Source organism: Pygocentrus nattereri, chromosome 26 (genome assembly GCF_015220715.1).
Source record: "Pygocentrus nattereri isolate fPygNat1 chromosome 26, fPygNat1.pri, whole genome shotgun sequence".
Taxonomy (NCBI): Eukaryota; Metazoa; Chordata; class Actinopteri; order Characiformes; family Serrasalmidae; genus Pygocentrus; species Pygocentrus nattereri.
This window is the reverse complement of record NC_051236.1, coordinates 30,887,501-30,904,061: the sequence shown is the minus strand read 5'-3', so window position 1 is coordinate 30,904,061 and position 16,561 is coordinate 30,887,501. Positions and strand designations below refer to the sequence as shown.

General features: G+C 42.1%; 1 long non-coding RNA gene across 1 annotated transcript in view; it reads left to right on the top strand.

The window, feature by feature from the left end:
• LOC108441787 overlaps window positions 1-16,561 on the top strand; it is a 109,871-nt gene that overhangs the window by 47,554 nt on the left and 45,756 nt on the right. The window contains exons 2-3 of the long non-coding RNA XR_005129724.1: window positions 10,793-10,908; window positions 11,110-11,226. This is a non-coding gene — a long non-coding RNA (uncharacterized LOC108441787). The remainder of the gene's footprint in view (window positions 1-10,792; window positions 10,909-11,109; window positions 11,227-16,561) is intronic.

Genomic DNA, 16,561 nt, shown 5'->3' with positions numbered 1-16,561 from the left:
ACCTACCCCTGGAGCCAGGCCTGGGGGTAGTGTTCCACGGCGAGCGCCTGGTGGCTGGGCAGCCCACGTAATCCGGCCGGGCTCAGCCCGAAGAGGCAAAGTGGGGAGGCCATGTGGGCCCACCATCCCGCAAGGTCCAGCATGGGGGAGCGGTGCAGTGCCATATTGGCAGTGGGAAATGGCGGGGAGGCCCTAGTTGGCCTAAGCCCCTGCAGCAGAAACTAGCTCTTGGTACAAGGAATGTAACCTCACTGGGGGGGAAGGAGCTGGAACTTGTGCAGGAGGTTGAGAGGTACCAACTAGATATAGTTGGGCTCACCTCCACCCACAGTGTCGGCTCTGGAACCAAACTCCTGGATAGGGGTTGGTCTCTCTCCTACTCAGGGGTTGCACAGGGTGAGAGGCGCCGGGCGGGTGTGGGGATACTCACAAGTCCCCGGCTGGTGACCAGGCAGTTGGAGTTTGTCCCGGTGGACGAGAGAGTCGCCTCAATGCGAATTAAAATTGCAGAGAGGAAAACTTTGACTGTTGTCTGTGCGTATGCACCAAACAACAGGTCAGAGTATTCGGCCTTCCTGGAGCGAATGGGCGGGGATCTGGAAAGGGTCCCGCCTACAGACTCCATAGTCCTACTGGGAGACTTCAAATGCTCACGTTGGCAATGACTGGGAGACCTGGAGAGGCGTGATTGGGAAGAACAGCCTGCCCGATCTAAACCCGAATGGTGAGTTGTTATTGGACTTCTGTGCCAGGCATGGATTGTCCATAACGAACACCAAGCTCGAACACAAGGATGTTCATAAGTGTACATGGTACCAGAGCTCCTTGGGTCAAAGGTCAATGATCGACTTTGTTGTCGTTTCATCTGACTTGGGACCATATGTTCTGGACACTAGTCTGAAGAGAGGTGCTGAGCTGTCAACTGATCACCATCTGGTGGTGTGTTGGATCAGATGGCAGGGAAGACTGATGGTCAGACCCGGTAGGCCCAAGCGAATAGTGAGGGTGTGCTGAGAACGACTTTCAGAGGCCCCTGTTCGGAATGATTTCAACTCCCACCTCCGGGAGAGCTTTTCTCACGTCCCGGAGGAGGTAGGGGACATGGAGTCTGAATGGACCCTGTTCAAAACCTCCATTGTGGAAGCGGCCAGGCGTAGCTGTGGCCAAAAGCTTGTGGGTGCCTGTCGGGGCGATAACCCAAGAACCTCCTGGTGGACACCGGTGGTGAGGGAGGCTGTCAAGCTGAAGAAAGAGGCCTTTAGGGACTGGTTGGCCCAAAGGACTCCTGATTCAGCAGATAGGTACCGACAGGCAAAAAAGGTGGCAGCTGCAACGGTGGCAGAAGCAAAATCCAGGGCATGGGAGGAGTTTGGTGAGGCCTTGGAAAAAGACTTTCGTTCGGCCTCAAAGAGGTTCTGGACAACTGTCCGGCGACTCAGGAGGGGTCGGGGTGGCTGCGCCCAAGCTGTATTCGGCAAAGGTGGAGAAACTCTGACTTCGAATGAGGATATTGTCGGTCGGTGGAAGGAGCACTTTGAGGAACTTCTTAATCCGGGAGACGTGCCTCCCTCACGGGAGTCAGGGCCAAAGGCTTCTGGGGTGTCAAGTTCCATTTCCCTGGTGGAGGTCACTGAGGTAGTTGGTAAGCTCCTCAGTGGTAAGGCACCGGGGGTGGATGAGATTCGTCCAGAAATGCTTAAAGCTCTGGATATTGTGGGGCTGTCATGGCTAACATGCCTTTGCAATATTGCATGGACCTCGGGAACAGTACCCTTGGACTGGCAGACAGGGGTGGTGGTCCCTTTTTTTAAAAAGTGGGACCGGAGGGTGTGTGCCAATTATCAGGGTATCACACTGTTCAGCTTCCCTGGGAAAGTCTATGCAAAGGTGCTGGAAAGGAGACTCCGACCGATAGTTGAACCTCAGATTGAGGAGGAACAATGTGGATTCCGTCCCGGCCGTGGAACAATGGATCAGCTTTTCACCCTCTCACAGATTGTTGAGGGGGCATGGGAGTTTACCAACCCAGTCTACATGTGTTTTGTAGACTTGGAGAAGGCTTATGACCGTGTTCCTCGAGATATCTTGTGGGAGGTCCTCCAGGAGTATGGGGTGCCGGGGCTACTACTCCGGGCCATCCAATCTCTGTACTCTCGGAGTGAGAGCTGTGTCCGTATACGCAGCATTAAGTCAGACTCTTTCAGGGTTAGCGTTGGACTTCGCCAGGGTTGTGCTCTGTCTCCACTCTTGTTCATGATATTCATGGACAGAGTGTCCGGGCGTAGCCGGGGTCAGGAGGGCATTATGTGTGGAGGTCGGAGGGTGGCGTCTCTGCTATTTGCAGATGATGTTGTTCTTTTGGTGGAATCACATGGATGCCTCCAACGCTCGCTGGAGCAGTTTGCAGCTGAGTGTGAAGCGGTTGGTATGCGGATCAGCACCTCCAAGTCTGAGTCCATGGTCTTGGCCCGGAAAAGGATGGCATGCCCACTCCAGGTAAGGGGAAAGGATCCGCCCCAGGTGGAGGAGTTTAAGTATCTTGGGGTCTCGAGGTTCACAAGTGACGGGAAGAGGGATCGTGAGATCGGCCGTAGGCTGGGACAGGCGGCAGCAGTAATGCGGTCACTGTACCAGACTGTAGTGGTGAAGAGGGAGTTGAGCCAAAAGGCGAAGCTCTCTGTTTACCAGTCGATCTACATCCCAACCCTCACCTATGGTCATGAGCTGTGGGTAATGACCGAAAGAACGAGATCGCGAATACAAGCGGCGGAAATTAGCTTTCTTCGTCGGGTTGCGGGCCACACGCTCTGCGATAGAGCGAGGAGCTCGGTCATCCGGAAGGAGCTCAGAGTAGAGCCGCTACTCCTCCGCATTGAGAGGAGCCAGCTGAGGTGGTTTGGGCATCTGAACCGGATGCCCCCTGGACGCCTCCCGGTGGGGGTGTTCAAGGCACGGCCTACCGGGACAAGACGCCCTAGGTCGCCCTAGGACCCGCTGGAGGGATTATGTCTCCAAGTTGGCCTGGGAGCGGCTTGGGGTCCCCGGGAATGAGCTGGAGGAAGTTGCGGGGGACAGGCTCATCTGGGATTCTCTGCTCTCCCAACTGCTACCTGTTTGGACTAGCGGGCAACAATGATGGATGGATGGATGGATATAGCCTACTTGATGCCTCGTTTATCCTGTCCTAGAAGCATGAGGAGTTCAAGGAGTGCATCTCCCATACTCTAATCATTTTCATTGTTTGGATCCCAAATGAGCTCTTTACCTACATAGATCATGATAACATCAGGCTAATAAATAAAAATAAGAGGTGGTACAAGTATCAATTTAAACAACTGTTAAAATTAGCTGGATAATGCAGCTGGTTTCAGAAGCTTTAGCTTTGAGAAATTCACATTTGTTGTCATGGCTCAGAAAACATGTCTCATTTTTCAGTTGTTCAATAAACTGTTTTATTTCCTTGTGTATTAAATGTGATTGGGTCACATTGCCGTTTGGTAGGCTGTTTCATGAAACTTGTTCCACAAAGTTGAGATACTTGCAACTGTTGCGACTGAGTTTCAAGTGAATTGCAGGATGCTTTACATTATGCAATTTGAGTGCAATGTAGTTCCATGATGGTTTCAGGCAAACAAAGTTGCACGCAAGTTTCAGTGTATAAAGCCAGACTTGCTGGCTTATCTTGCTTGCCTCTGTAGGATGGGCATACTACATACAGTAGTTTTATGTCTGTATGACATATGATTTTATCTACCTTAAATTCCCTAACTTGAACCCCTAAAAATATATTTATGAGGGTTTCTTATCAAAGTCATATTCCACACAGTGTTTCCAATACACACTGAAGGCAGACAAATGGTAAATTCAGACTAAGACTGAATTGTGTATTTGATTACGAGGCTGATGTGTACATGTGTTTCCCAGCATGCGCTGTATTTGTAATGCATACACTCCTTTACAGCATGAAGCAGCCTTGCAGGCTCACTAATCTATGGTAATTTTATTCTGCGATTAAAGGAGTGCATCTCCCTGCCAAATGACTTAAATGCTGCCATTAAGTTTGGGTTATTTTTGATCATTTGTGGGAGAGAGCGGAAATGTTGTGGTACAGCGAATTCAGGCTGTCGCATAAATGATGGAGCTGTTGAGAGTTGAGGAGTCGCAGTATTAGCCTCAGGTTTGGGGGTTTTAATCCATATTTTAGACTTCTTAACAGACTAAACATTCACAAACTCTCTCTCTCTCATTCTCGCTAATGCTCACCTTCTGTCTCTCCCTCAGTACTCAGTTCATTTAAGTTCAACATGAGTCAAGCCAGAAAAGATCAAATAATAATATTGCCAAATTATAAGACAGCAAGGTTTTTAAGTTTAATTAACCACTAGTGCACAATATCAAGAAAAGTATTAGAAGTGGTAGCCATGTGCAAAAGTTTGAACACCCCTAGCAAAATTATGTTTTGTTGCTTTTGTTTTTTTTTTGTTTTATTTTGTAAAAAAAAAAAAAATAAGGTGGCATCCTCTGCAAGAAACTTCAATATGACATTTTCCACAAATAAGTGCAGAATGTCTTTGCTTGAATTGTAAAAAATAAAACATAAAAGATGTTTTATTTTCCCCCACTGTTACATTTCACAAATAAGCAGTTATCAAAATGACCATAAATGTGTTACTCTGTAATTCCTCTTGTTGTGTACAAAAAAAAAACTTTGATCAGGGTGCCTAGTATTTTGAAAACAGCTGTATTCTTACATAACCATATATTCTTATTTATTCACACAAATCTTTTGGTAAGCAACACGTATATTTTTGTATGGGCAGACTGTGGTGGCCAAAAGATGTAGAATGTATTTGGAACAGATCCACACCAGACTCGTTTCATATGGCAGAATTATTCTGGTCTACTGGACCCCTCAGTGCAGGGCTCAAGTATTCAGGCCTGTATGACACACATGCACTCCTTTTCTCTTGCCATCTTTATCTGAAATCGAGGTCAACCTCATGTTGCCCTCCTCTGGTAGGTAGGGTTGACCCCATGCTCTGAACATGCCACAGAGCATGCTGTAATGTTACCAGCTTAATTGCATCATGCAGTACAATTGTTGGCAGTGTTTCTGAGATTTTGTTCTCTTTTATCTTTATATTAAAATCTTGCCACAGAGCAGTTGCGCAGTGTTGGTCACAGTAAAATGGATTAACGTGTGGAATGGGAGGAATTGGAAACCGCATATCTGTCTTTCATATAGCATGATTATCTCTCTCTTTCTTTCATTTTTTTCAGTCTCTCTCTTTTGCTCAGTCTTGGTGTCTGTCTCTGTCTTTACTTTTCTGTTTATTTCTTTTTCTGTCTCTCTCTGGCCTGTGAGGGACTCTGTATCTTAGCCTGACAATTTCTTGGCCATTTCCATGCACTAATGTGAAATTAAAGCAGAAATGGCATCGTGTATGGGCCTTGCTCTTTGTCTTTGCTCTTTTCTATTGCCAAACTAATTATTATGTTGGTCGGGAGCAGAAACCAAAGAGCAGCTCATGAGAGAGGTCTGTTAGCACTGCCCAAAGCTGCAGTAATGTGCGTTTTCTTGTGTTCGCCACTAAACGATTGGTTTAAGCGAGGATTTAATTGGATTAATGTTTTGAAGGAGGCCTCAGAATGGAGGCCTAATCATATCAGACTGCTCCATCTCCTCCGTTTATGCCTCAGTGTCTCTGTGAAGGAGCAGGGTGAGGAGTTCAAGAGCCCAGAGCAGAATATCAATAACCTAACGACTGTGTGTCCTTTACCATAGCACATGGTGGAGCTTCCTCTAATTAGTTCCTGGAAGAAAACATGATACACATCCTAATGCATTTTCATAATGACATTCCTTTTTGATAATTAATGAAAATATGTTTTTTCAAATTCAAATTGGCCTGTGAATTAGGGAACAGTCTGGTCTGTGGAGAAAATGGCTTCTGAGAAGAAAGCAAATTGTATTATTTTGTACTGCATTATGTTTTTTTTTAAAAATATTTTTCCCCTTTTAGGGACTGAAGGAACTTCTGCATGAAACAAAATCTTGTACTCTGTTTAATATCAATGTTCTAGCACTCCTTTTAAACCTTATGTTGTCAACTGTCAATTGTCAAAACATTTTTCAATCTGCATTTCAGCAATGGGCTACAGAATCAGCTAAGATAATTAAATTCATGCAAATGAGCACACCTCCCTCTGCCCAAATGGAAGATTTTTAAAACAGCCAAGAGATCAAGGCTTAGAGTGAAGCTTTATGCTAAATAAACCTACACAAGAAACAAAACAACTGCACAGGCAAGAAGCTGGAGCAAAAATAAATCCACGACTCTATAAAGAAGCCCAGCAGGCCCTTTTTTGCTGTATGTCTTTTTTTCTTTTGCTTATGTCTGTTCATTGTTTGTAGCTCTGCTGCAGCCATGTCCCTCTTCTAGATCCTGTGTTGCATACATGGGAAAAAGAAGGGCTTCCACATGAATAAACTTCATATTCTCTTTTATTTCCTGTAAAGCTGCAAACCAAGTCAAACAGTCAGCCGTGCAGCTTTCTTGCATGTTTTCAGCATCGCACTGGAAAACCAACCTGAGCTTTGAAAGAGGAGGTTTCACATTCAATAAACAGTCAAGCTTGTTTTTTTCACCATTTCTATCACAGTTTCACCAGTACAAAAGTTCATCAAAAACATTTTTAAAGAAACCAAATACACACACACACACACACACACACACACACACACACACACAGAGAGAGACTTATATCAGTATTTATGTTAAGCCACCCATTCCTGGTAAGCTAACCACCACATTATTACATGAGGACTTTGCTAAACAAATGAGGTCAAAATGACTAATAATGGTTTTAAAACTTTATAGGCACGTTTAGCTCTACGTTTTACAGTATACGTTGTTATACCCACCGGCAAAACAAGAGAAATAGTTAGCCATGCAGCTTTCTAGCATGTGTTCAACACTGCACCAGAAGAGCTAGTGAGCTTTAAGAAAAAGAGAGGGGATGGGGACTACTCAGGAGCATAGCTTGCTCCCTAGTGCCTATATACTAGTTTTCTAACCAATTGCTTTCTAACTTACCATAAACAAATGGACTGAGAATTAATAATAATTGTTGCTTTTTTTAAATACTTTTTTTGAGTTTTCATCACAATACAACATGCAAGGAAAAAAAAGAAGTCAATAGTCATCCTGCATCTCAATTTCTAAAGTTTAGACTTCACTAGACAAATTATTAAGAAGAAGAAATCATGTTTGTCCTTTGTCATCATTCTCTCTGTTGCGATAGCCTGGCCATATCACACCTGGAAGGCCGTACATATGCTTTGCATGTTCCTTGGTTTAATATACTTATATATATATTTCATCAGCTAATTGACACCAGTCCATGCTCCACCCAGAAATATGACTTTTCTTGCTGCTTTTTCAAGGTTGGACAAGCACAACACTAGCAAAAAGCCCATTTCCATCAAAATAACCAGACACTATAGCTCAGAAGGCTTAATTCATGCCTGAAAGAGCCTCCACCTCCCACATTAGGTCTGGGATCTACACTATTTGGCCAGAAGTATGTGGACTCCTGACTGATTTTTGGAAATCTCATTGCAAAACTATATTCAATTATAAGGTATTGCCGCAGTCTCCACTATTCTGGGAAGGCTTTCTACAAGATTTTTGAGTGTGTCTGTGAAAATTGTGTCCATTTAGCCAAAAGAGCATGTGAGAGGTCACACACTGACATTGGACGAGATTGCCTGGCTTGCAATGCACGTTAAATGTGTTCAGTTTGGCTGAGATCAGGGGTCTGTTCAGGCCGCTGGAGTTTCTCCACACCAAACTCATCAAACCATGTCGTTATAGAGCTCGCTTTTAGCACAGGGCAAAGTCATGCTGGAAAAGACACTGGCCTTCTCCAAACTGTTGCCACAAATTTCTAAGCATGCAATTGTCTAAAATATGTTAACATTGCCCTTCACTGGAACTAAAGGATCTAGCCCACACCACAAACAGCCCCAGACCATCATCCCTCCTTCACCAAACTTTACTGTTGGCACTATACACTCCGATAGTTAGCGTTCCTCCGGCATTCTACGATCCCAGATTTGTCAGACTGCTAGGTAGTGAAGCTTGACTCATTGCTCCAGACTATTTCCACTGCTCCAGAGTCCAGTGACCCATGCTTAACAGCACTCCAGCAAATGCTTGGCATTTCAGACAGCAATTTTAGGCTTATGTGCAGCTCCTTTGCCATGGAAACCCATTTCATGAAACTCCCAATGCAGGTCTTGTGCTAACGCTGCTTCCAGAGGCAGTTTGGAACTCTGTAGTGATGCAAAAAGAGGCAAAAGAAGATAAGTGATATTTAGGTGCCATGTGCTTCAGCACTCAGCATCCCTGTTCTGTCAGTTTACATGGTCTATCACTTCGTGGCTGAGCTGTTGCTGCTCATAGACACAACTAATTCACACCAATAGCACTTACACTTGACCAGCTCAGATCTAGCAGCGCAGAAATTGTACACACTGACTTGTGGCAGACATGGCATCCTTTGACAGTGCCAAGTTTAAAGTCAGTGAACTCTTCAGTACAACCCATTCCATTGCTTGAATTTGTCTATGGATATTGCATGGCTATGCACTTGATTTTTCTTCACCTGTTAGCAATGTGTTTGGCTGAAACACCTGAACTCAATAAACAGACAGGGGTGTCCAAATACTTTTGGCCACATAAGATAGTTGAGTGGCCCCTTATTGGCATATAAAATCTGTAAAGATCTGTAGAGATGTGGAAAAGTTAGGTAAAAACTTTGTGGCATGCTGTGTCAGCTTGTGCCCTGGAATGCACGTAGTTTTACTTCTGATTCTATTTGGGTGCATGCGGCGAAACAGTAATAAAAACAACACACATGGTATGTTTATCATTTGCAAATGCGCCCACTACTCCAAAGAGCTTAGTCATGCTGAGCAAAACCACTGGCTTGTGACATAAGTTTGTCAAGTACTCATGCATCAGAAATGGCCTGTTTAGTTTGGCGAAACCCATGTATAATAAAAAATAGATTCTTAACTGGTAAAACAAAAAGCCGTAAGATCCAGTGTTATGGGGAAATCTCATTCTGAACTGCATGTCTTATGCACCTTTTTAATGCACACTTTTTGGTTGTCTGGTATTTCTCCCTGTTCATTTGAAGCAGTTAGCCAGTTCAAGGCACGGTGCTGTTCTGTTATAGTATATTAGTGATTAAAACACTAAAATGTGCGTCTGCAAACAACAGTGCAATGTATGTGAAAACAACAGTACAGCTGTGAATGTATGATGACCTCATTTTGTAGTTGGTGACATACCCCAGCAAACTTTGGTCTAAGCCGTTTTTGATCAGGAAAATCAATGTGATATAGTAAATTAGATAAATTTTATAAAGGCAATATGTTTTGTCCTACATACGTTTTTCTTCTGAATGTCATTGGATCCTTTGAATTATGAGGTCAAGTCAAAATATGAGTATTGCTACTGGCAAGCTAATGCTGCTACCTGTTGAACTCAACAAAATGTCCCATGCAGACCAGCAAGTTTTGTCAGAGGTGGTGATTTAATCGAGTTGGCAGTAGTAGACTACTTTACTGGCTAGCGTTGATCTAGAAAAGAGTTGAAGAACAGTATTAGTAGAATTTGCTTACTCGGCATTGATGTAGCAATAAGCATATTTTGTCTACTTACTACATAATTCGTAAAGGATACAGTGACATTGAGGAGGGAAATGTGCACAGAAGAACTGCTTAGGCCCAGAGTTCCTAATACAAGTATATGCTGCTGACTACAAAATGGGGCAGAAAATGATTCTCTATATGAGGATGACTTTTTTCTTATCTTCCTTGAAGATGCTGTAGACAAACAAATAAATTGTAACAGCTCTATGTGACAATGACAAAGCACAATATCAAGTTGAAATGTTTTTATGCCTTACAGAAGTTTTTACATGGCATTGCCAGTTTTGCTCACTCACCAGTAGTATAACTGTGTCTGATATTACTAGTTGGTGGGTCTTGCTATCATTGAAAACTCACTATTACATGCTTAATTTTTAGTGATTGACATTAGAGTTGATTCCCATCTGAGCTGTCCTATCCAGGCATTGGTCATTTATAAAAGAGGTCTCAATGGAGGGGCTATTATGGGCCCAGAGCATAATAAGCAAGTGCTTAATTGTACATGGCGGCGACATTAGGTGTGAGGTGGATGAGAGCATGGCCACATAATGCACACCAGGTAAATTAGAGTATATGTGAGTTTTTTCTTTACTAGATAATGTAAAGTACTGGATTTTTTTTGTTTTCAATACTTCCTTTGTTCCTATGCAATCAATCTATAATACTCTTTTAATATTTCTAATTCTTAATATCTTTATGGGTTTATTTTGCCCTGCTTTCTCTGGATGTGTCATAGATGAGCTCTAATTGGAGCTATCTGTAATGTTGTTCTGGTATTTTGCCTGTATATACTATAATTTAAACTTGACCTTTTTTGGAAAATGTGTGCAAATCTTTATTGCCCATATGTTTTCCTGTGTTTACAAAAATATTTTAGATGTAAACACAAAAAAGAATGTAGTTCCTAACCAGCGATAGCCCATAGCCTATACACTTGTAGGTGCTAATTAGTGTTCCCTAGTGTTTCTCTCTCAGCATCAGCTCGTTGATTAGCAACCGTGTAGGCGCTAAGCTGCTAACTAACTATGCTAATTCAGTCTCTGTTTTTCCAATATGTGTTGAATACAGGGGCATTTTGTCCATTATGGGTGCTGGGGCACTGGCATACTTTTTACCACAAGCAAAAAAGGAGTAACAACCACTGAAGCACCACCCAAGGAAGAGGAGGGATGCAGGAGGCAAAGGTACAGTCTCAGCTACCATTTTATTTTTAACTCACATATGCTCAACTAATACAAATAAACCAAGAACCCACTACTTTTCCGGGGCCTTTCTCCACTTAGACTTTTTGGTCCTTTATTGAACAGTAAGTTTCTAGCAATCTGTTCTTTGTCCTGCTGACTATGTGTCTCCCTCTCTGTTTTCCCTCTCTGCTGCTTTTAAAGGCACCTGACCTGGGACGGAAAGAGAGGGCTCGTTGAACCCCGATCTCCAGCAACCAGGGTCAAATAGCAGGTGTAGTTCAGTGGCCCTGCTGCAGAAGAAGTTGGGGTCAGAAGGAGGTGAGCTCCTTGTGGCATGTCCTGTGGCTAATGTTAGTACTCAGTTCTCAGATACCATCCTTATGCTGCTTCCTTCAGCTCTTATTGGTGCCCAAGTCTTGGGGACTGTCCTCACGCCATCTCTGGCAGCTCTCATCAGTGCTTGGATGCCATCCTAAGGCTGCATCTCATTGGCACTCGGGCACCTCAAGCTATTTCCTGCGGCTCTCGTTGATACTTGGGGCTCAGAGGCCATTCTCATGGTGTCTCTTGCGCCTCTCATCGGTGTTTAGATAACTGCCCTCATGCTGCCTCTCTTGGCTGCTTGGGTCTTAGGCACTGTGCGCTTCCTGTGGTTCTCATTGGTGCTTTAAGCTCAGACACTGTCCTCATTTGGCTCTTGCCAGCGCTTGGGGCTCAGACGCTGTCCTTGCTCCACAAAGAGATATTGGTGCTCATGTGTCCTCTGTGTGCAAGAAGAGTTTGCAAAAATAATGGTCATTGAAACAATTAAGATTAACAACTCATTAACATCATTAACAATTAACATGAGGAACTTCATTAGGTAGGTTACTTTCGAAAGCTGGAACTTAGCATCAGTGACACACCATGAGCAGGGCAAGGCAGCAGAGTCCTGTATAATACTGGGCCACTGTGCTAAAATCAAATCTAACGTTTCTCATTCAGCTAATGAAAGACTCCTGAAGGTAGTAATTAGATTAATTGGGTGGTGTCAGGGTTGGAGCTAAATTCCACAGGAAGGTAGGTCACCAGATGCAGGGTTTTTGACCACTGGTTTAGAGTGATTCATAACAGCGCTGTCTTCCCTCTTGACAAAACTATGCTATGCCACGGATTAATCTCATCCCATTATTCCGTGCACACTGTTAGCTTTGGCAGTTTTCATTTTTAACCAGGAGCAATTTTTTGACTGATATTTGACTGATATTTGGCTGATGTCATGACAATCATATCTAACACACAGCTATAGTCACAAAGAACAACTGCTGTACTCAACGATTATTTTGTAAGAATGTTCGCTTTACTGGATTATTTATCCTTTTTGGACATTTTAGACAGATCTATGTAAATAGCCTCTGTTGTGGTTGGATCCCTGTGTTGTGTCTCATACATGAAGCAGTCCAGGCTGAAACATGAATGGGTGGGGCTAAACTGCTGTGGGCTGAATAGGCAAATGTACAGAGAAGTCCAGAGATTTGGGACCTCTGGAGAAAATGCTTCTATTTTGCTTTCATTCAGGTTTTTTGTTAAACAAATGAGGCTATTAGCATAACAGTTGGATTGAAAAGTAGAATCTTTGTCCCCCTTTTTGTTTTAAAGACAGCTTGTGTTTAAGCTGGCATGGGCACTATAGGTTTGTGTTCCTCTGATTAGCAGATGTAATGGAAGAAATAAGATCAATCAATTTCACAAATTTGTTTCAGTTTGAATAGTGACCTGCAGAATAGTTTTTTTTTCCTATTCATTTAATTGTCATAGCTTTTCTTTGCTTTAAAAGTTTCAAGATCATGAAGCTTTCTGTTGTTTATTTCCAGGTTTAAGTGAAAAAGAATAATGATGTGGTAGACCTTTCGACTCCACTCTAGGTGTGTTAGTTTCCACGACATCACAAAATAATGAATCAGTTTTTGCAGCTTAGCGTCCATAAATGCACTGTAAGAACTGGATAGTGAACATCCATTTTGAAACTTCAACCATTTTATACTACATCAAAATTCTTATTTCAAAAAAGTGAGGACAATTCAGGTTTCTGGGATAGGTTGAGATCTTATTTTGAAGGTTGTCTTGCATTCAGTGTTACCTTAAATCTCCAGTGTATTGAACACGGTCAGAAAGTTGGAACCAAGAGAAGAGATTTTTTCTTTTCTTTGTCACTTTTGCCACAGGAGGTGGATGTGTTTTTTTACACCTGACAATGCTTCTACAATGGGCTGCAAGTTTGAATGGGCGAATTCACCAGCATTAACAGAAAACTTAATCCAGCAATGCACAAGTTTTATGTCTGCAAGGAGTCTCTCTCTCTCTCTCTCTATCACTCTATCACTCTCACTCTCACTCTCACTCTCACTCTCTCTCTCTCCTTTGTGATTATAACAAAAGCCTTTGCTCCTGATGAGAAAGATAATTAACCTCCCCATTCTGTTGCCCCGACGCCCTGCCAGCATAAGCGTAATGAGTTAAAGTTTCACCCTCTTGCTCTCTCTCTTGCTAGAGCAGGAGGATTTTGCACTATGCCATTTTTAGATGCACATTTCCTCAGCTCTAATCCATTGTGGGAATAAGCCTGTGTGTGTATGTTTTTTTTTTTTTTTACGTTTGATGTTTTTAAGGCTCCTCTCACTCTCTCTCTCTCTCTCTCTCTCTCTCTCTCTCTCTCTCTCACTTTCTCTCTCGCTCTCTCTCTCTCTGCCTCTGTGCAGAATGTCAGTGTGGCTCCTGGAACTCTCCTCATTATCCCTGCACTCCTGCACGGAGGTATAGAGGCAGCAGGAGATAGCACTAACCCCTCCTACCTTAGGAAAAAAAAATCACATAAAAATAAAGCCTATCTGAGGGAATTAGAATTGGTTTTGCTGAACGCTTTCTCATCTAATTCGAGCCTCAGAGTTTACGTAATTTGCTCCGGTGTCAGTGGTTCACCTGGGAGGAGTGCAGCAGGTTTGAAAAGTGTTGGTTAGTCAGGGGATATAGAGCTAATCGCTGTGTAGCTTGCTAAAGCCACTTTATGCCATGCATTTGCTGCGTAATATGCAATATGTAATATGCTCTGTCATAGCTTTGCTTGAGAAGGTGAATTTAGTTCACTTATTAACTGTGCTTGCTTAGCAAGCTCGCAGCAAAACACAGGCCTTTCTCTAAAATCTGTCCATTTCAGACTGAGGAAATTGCTGAGAACATTTTTGTATTCTTATGTCAAAGCCATTATCATCAAGTGCACGCAAATGTTGACCTTGACCTTTGACACTTCAGGATATCCATTTTGGGGGGCTCGCTGTCTTTGGAATAATTGTGCTCAGGAAGAAAACAGGAAGGTGTTTTAAATTGGGGGTTCTGAAAGTTTAAGCATATACAAGGCATGAATGATAGGGTTATGAAGGGTTATGAAGGGTTATAGAGGTCCTTCCTTTTCTCCTCTTCATGAATGAGTTTCTCCTCTTCCGTTCTGTGGTGGAATGACAAAAAGATGTGATGCAATGCATTTAAAATAGAAATAGTCCATCAAAAAAGTGCTCAGCAGCTACTGTAGACAACTCCACTGATCAGAATGGGAGTGCTTTGGTTTTGTTGTTGTCACTCACTTGTGTCACTTGCTGTTTGGACAAGGTGTAGGTTTAGGTTCTGAGTCAAGTTTAAGGATTAGGGTTAGGTAAAGTTAAGGTAAAGTTAAGAAATATTTTTAGGGACAGACTGAACAGCATTTGCCAGGCTTTGAATATTCATTGGTATTTCCGAATAAGTACAAACACTTGTAGTTTCATAATAAATCTTAATATGTCCATTACTGCAGTTGAAATACATCCTGTGTGCTGCGATAATGTATTTATAGTCAGGTGCACACATGCTGCATGTTACTATAATGGAATGCTGTTATGAATCACTTATACTATACACTTGTATAGTGCATCTCGCATGTTTAGATGCTAAGGGTGTAATGAATTAGAATTCGAGCTCAGACTGCAAGACACCCTGCAGAACGCATCTTTCAGTCTGTGGCCTAAAGGATTGCCGTCTAGAGGGAGCTTCACTCCTGCGTTAGACACCTCTGCCTGCCGGCTGCACCACTGTTCTCCTCCTCCACCAGTGCCAGAGCTCACCACACACACTTTTAGCATCAGCCTTTACCAGAGCCACCAAGTATTTTTGCAATCATTAGAGGCTCAGTTGTACTGAAATCAGCCATGATGTTAGGCATGTGGCCTAATTAGTGGTACTCCAAATACTTTCCAGTACTCAGAATAGCAGAACTATACTTGCATTTTTCTGAAATGATTCATCAAACTTGTCAAGCCTCCATGGTGCACCAGACTCTCATTTCAATCTTTGCAGTTTGTTTTTATTTTCCGGTGAATTCTCATTAATCTCTACTCTTTTAGCTTCAGTGACTATTTGGAAAGCTAAGGCGAGATGGCATGGATGTCAATGAACCAGCTATGATAAACCGACTTTAATTCATTCATTTTTACCATTTATTCTATTGTTTAACACTAACTGCTCTTTTCAGATGCTTTTGCTGATAAACTGTGTTTTGGCTAAAATTTTTGTGCCTTGAAAAAAAGGTGAAGCTTTGAAATGATAAATAGAGAAATGTATACCAACATAAAGACCAAATACTTGATTATTATGCTAATCATTCAGGCAAGCCGTAACATTTAAATGAATTTAAGGGTAACACTTGTTTTGTTTGTAAGGTTTCACAACATCTTACATAAGTCTTTCATAAAAACTGACATAGACACACACAAACATTTATGAACACTTACTCCAACAGGCATCATTTGTCATTTAGGTTGCGGTTGCCAACTTTAATGTCAAGTTCATACCATTTGAGTTATGACTTTAGGTTGTGTCTTGACACTTGGGTGAAAACATCTAACATGTTATAATAACTGACTTAGTAGCCCATTGTATATCACAGTGACATAGTGCTGAAAAAATGACCTAAAAAATGACCTAGGTTGCCAAGTCAGCCTGGCTAAACAAAACTGAACATTTTCTGTTGAGTTTAATTTTACAATTCATAAGATTTAAGCCAGGCTACATTATACAATTTGACATAAGTAGCATTTATGAACGATGCTCATGCTCATGAATGTTTAAATCAACATTTATATACAAGTATACATTTTACATAATGTTAATATACAGAGATATAGTTTTCAAAATAAAAGTTCCCACTTTTCCCAGAGCCAAAATAAAAAGACCTCTCTTTATCCCTTTGGTCATTAATTGCTTTGATGCTCAGGCATGTTTTACCTATACTATCAATTTCTGTTTTGTCTTAAGTATTTGTTACTTTGCATGTCACTTTACTACATAGACAGTAAATTACTCTTAAATATGCTTAGGAACAGTCATTCTACTGAATCTTAGTATGATAATGTGATGTCAAGGTACTAACCTCAGGTATAAAACTATGTCATTTTTATTTTGGCTATCCAGAAATTAGGCTTTTTACTGAAAATAGTAATTTTTCCAAAACAAAAATGAGAACTTTTATTTTGAAAAATGTCTCAGTAAAATGACGTAGTCCATCTTAATATAATGTAAAACATGCATGCTTTATGAATGTTGATTTAAATGTTCATGTTATGAACATCATATGAACATGTTATGA